The sequence below is a fragment of the Castor canadensis genome, chromosome 10 (assembly GCF_047511655.1).
Source record: "Castor canadensis chromosome 10, mCasCan1.hap1v2, whole genome shotgun sequence".
In the NCBI taxonomy this organism is placed as follows: domain Eukaryota; kingdom Metazoa; phylum Chordata; class Mammalia; order Rodentia; family Castoridae; genus Castor; species Castor canadensis.
This window is the reverse complement of record NC_133395.1, coordinates 36296867-36301022: the sequence shown is the minus strand read 5'-3', so window position 1 is coordinate 36301022 and position 4156 is coordinate 36296867. Positions and strand designations below refer to the sequence as shown.

Here is a 4156-nt window from a genome sequence, read left to right as displayed (position 1 = left end):
TTTTTATATTTACTCAAATGTGTATACATTGATTTGGCCACCTCCTCCCATCCCCGCAACGACCCTCCCTTCTTTCCCCTCCCCTGCATCCCCACTTCTGAGCAGAACCTGTTCCATTCTCTTGTTCTCTGATTTTGTTGAAGAGAAAACATAAGAGATAATAAGAAAGACATAGCATTTTTGCTAGTTTGAGATAAAGATAGCTATACAGAGAGATTCCTAGTCTTGCTTCTGTTCACATGTGTATTACAACCCACATTGGTTCATCTCTACCAGACCTCTTCACTACTTCCTGGCCCCTGCCCATAGTGAACTATTCCAGTTTAAGATTACTATATTTGCTCCTCTTCAGTAAGCACATCAACCACATTCAAGTTTTAGGTTTCCTTCCCTTTCCCTATTCCTCTTGTGTGTATTCTCCCCTTAGTGTGTGACCCATGTCCAATAATATTTCTGCATTTGTTTTAGTTCTATAATCTACATATGAGGGAGAACATGTGAGTTTTGACATTTTGAGCCTCACTACTTTCACTTAAGATGGTGTTCTCAATTCCATCCATTTACTTCAAATGACAAAATTTCATTCTTCTTTGTGGCTGAATAAATTTCCATTGTGTATAAATAGCACATTTTCTTAATCCATTTGTTGGGAGTGGGGCATCTTAGCTGTTTCGGTAGCTTGGTTATTGTGAATAGTGCTGCAATAAACGTGGTGTGCAGGTGCCTTTGTAGTAACCTGAGTCCCATTCCTTTGGGTATATCCCTAGAAGTGGTATTGCTGGATCATATAGCAGATCTATATTTAGTTTTTTAAGAAGCCTCCATATTCTTTTCCAAAGTGGAGTTCTACTGAGGAAGTCCTTGCCTATACCCATTGCTTCCAGTATATTCCCTGCTCTTTCCTGTACTAACTGCAAGGTTTTAGGTCTGATATTATGGTCTTTAATCCATTTTGAGTTGATACTAGTACAGGGTGATAGACATGGATCTAATTTCAGTTTTCTGAAGACAGATAACCACTTTTCCCAGCAACATTTGTTGAAGAGGCTATCTTTCCTCCACTGTATGTTTCTGGCACCTTTGTCAAAAATAAGGTCAGGGTAGCTGTTTGGATTGATATCCAGGTCCTCTATTCTGTTCCATTAGTCTTCTTATCTGTTTTTGTGCCAGTACCATGCTGTTTTTATTGCTATGGCTCTGTAGTATAGTTTGAAGTCAGGTACTATGATACCACCAGTGTTGCTTTTTTGCTCAGTATTGCCTTAGCTATTTACAGTCTTTTGTGTTTCCAAATGAACTTTAGGGTAGATTTTTCAATCCCTGTGATGAATCTCATTGGGATTTTGATGCGAATTGCATTAAACGTGTAGATTGCTTTTGGTAGTGTAGCCACTTTTACTATGTTGATTCTACTGATCCATGAGCACGGGAGATTTTTCCACCTTCTGTAGTCTTCTTCAACCTCTTTCTTCAGCGGTTTGTAGTTCTCCTTGTAGAGGTCATTCACATCCTTTGTTAAGTTTATTCCTAGGTTTTTGATTTTTTTTTAGGCTATTGTAAATGGAATTGTTTTCATATATTCTCTCTCAATTTGTTCATTGTTGGTATATAGAAAGGCTACTGATTTTTGTAAGTTGATTTTGTATCCTGCTGCATTGCTGAAGCTGTTTATGGTGTCTAGGAGTTTTTGGGTGAAATTATTTTGGGTCTTTGAGGTATAGGGTCATGTTTCTGCAAATAGGGATACTTTGACTATTTATTTACCTATTTGTATTCCTTTTATTTCTTCTTCTTACCTTATTGCTCTGCCTAGAAATGCCAGGACTATGTTGAATAGGAGTGGGGAGAGTGGGCATCCTTGTCTCATTCCTGACTTTAGGGGAAATGGTTTCAGCTTTTACCCATTAAAAATGTTGGCTATACCATAAAGGAAATACAAATCAAAACTATGCTAAGATTCCACCTCACCCCTGTTAGAATAGTTATCATCAAAAACACCACCAACAACATGTGTTGGCGAGGATGTGGGGAAAAAGGAACCCTTGTACACTGCTGGTGGGAATGCAAGCTGCTGCAATCACTCTGGAAAAAAATTTGGAGGCTTCTTAAAAATCTAAACATAGATCTGCCATATGATCCAGCAATCCCATTCCCAGGGATATACCCAAAGGAATGTGACACAGGTTACTCCAAAGGCACCTGCACACCCAAGTTTATTGCAGTGCTAGTCACAATAGCCAAGTATGGAAACAGCCAAGATGCCCCACTACTGACGAATGGATCAAGAAAATGTGGTATTTATGCACAATGGAATTTTACTCAGCCATGAAGAAGAATGAAATCTTAGCATTTGCAAGTAAATGGATGGAACTAGAGAACATCATTCTGAGCAAGGTTAGACAGACTCAGAAGACAAAAATCGTATGTTCTCCCTCACATGTGGTCTTTAGATCTAGAGAAAAAACAGCAATGTAGTTGGACTTGGGTCACATGACAAGGGGAGAACACATATGGGAGGTATGGGGTTAGATAGAAAACCCAAAACATGAAAGCATTTGATGTCCCCACTCCAGAGGAACTAATACAGAAACCTTAAAGCAACAGAGGTCAACAGGAGAAGGGGATCAGTAACCAGTGTAAAGATCAGTTAGAGATAAATCAACCTGGGTTGTAACACACTTGTACATGAAAGCAATGCTAGGAATCCCTCTGTATAGCTGTCCTTATCTCAACTAGCAAAAACGCTATGTCTCTCTTATAATTGTTTATTTCTACTCTTCAACAGAACTGGAGAAAAGTGCAAAACAGGTTCTGCCTGGAAGCGAGGGGGGAGGGGGGAGAGGGAGGTGGCAGTGGCCAGTGGGGAGAAATGACCTAAACAATGTATGCACATGTGAATAAATGAACAATAATTTTAAAATGATTTTGTATTTTATCAAGATAATTGCCTTTGTTTTGGGCTGATTTTGATAGGCTTTTGATTGCTTAGGAAATTGAGTCTTAACTGAGTCAAGATTCTGTTTCTGTCAGTCTTCTAAATGACCAACTTGTAACGGTGGTTAAATAAACAGCTATTATTTACAAAAAAAAGGTTGGCTATAGGTTTGTCATATATACCTTTATAATGTTGAGGTACATTCCTTCTATTCTTAGTTTTTTGTTTGTTTTGTTTTGTTTTTGTTTTTGTTTTTTATGGAACGCTGCATGAATTTGCATGTCATCCTTGCGCAGGGGCCATGCTAATGTTCTCTGTATCATTCCAATTTTACTATTGGTATCAAGAAGCCAACTTGATCATGGTAAATGATCTTTCTGATATGTTGTTGGATTTGGTTTGCCATTATTTTGGTGAGGATTTTTGCATCAATGCTCATTACTGAGATTGGCCTGTAGTTCTTTTTGGATGTGTCCTTGTCCAGTTTTGGGATAAGTATAATACTAGCTTCATAGAATAATTAGGCAGTGTTCCTTCCCTTTCTATTTTGTGGAAAAGTTTAAGGAAGGTTGGTATTACTCCTTCTTTAAAGGTCTGGTAGAATTCGGCAGAGAATCTGTCAGGTCCTGGACTTTTCTTTTTTGAGGGACTCTTTATTGCAGCTTCAATTTCATTACATGTTATAGATCTGTTTAGATGGTTAATAACCTCTTGGTTCAGTTTTGGATGGTCATAAGTATCTAGAAATTTGTTCATCTCTTCAATTTCTTTTGTTTCAACTTATTGGAATATAGGTTCTCAAAGTAGTCTCTGATGATTCCCTGAATTTTCTGGATTTTCTGATGTTGCTTTTGTTATTGAGTTCTACTTTTATTACATTTTGATCAGATAGAATGCAGGGAGTTAGTTCTATTTTCTTACATTTGCTGAGGCTTGCTTTGTGCCCTAAGATATGATCTATTTTGGAGAAAGTTCTATGGGCTGCTGAGGAGAATGTATATTGTGCTGTTGTTAGACAAAATATTCTGTAAACATCAGTTAGGTCTATTTGATCTATGGTGTGATTAATTCTAGGATTTCTTTGTTGATTTTTTTCTTCAGATGATCTATTAGTGATAGAGGGGTATTAAAGTCTCTCACTACCACTGTGTTGGAGTCTATATGTACTTTTAAGCCCTTTAGTGTGTGTTTGATGTAATTGTGTGCACTGACATTGGGAAC

The 4156-nt window shown here is 37.7% G+C and overlaps 1 non-coding gene across 1 annotated transcript; it reads right to left on the bottom strand.

Annotated features, from left to right (window-relative positions):
- Positions 1 to 3186: 3186 nt before the first annotated feature.
- Positions 3187 to 3290, bottom strand: LOC141413130 (U6 spliceosomal RNA). The gene has a single exon (XR_012437953.1). It is a non-coding gene; the product is annotated as a U6 spliceosomal RNA (small nuclear RNA).
- Positions 3291 to 4156: the final 866 nt, after the last annotated feature.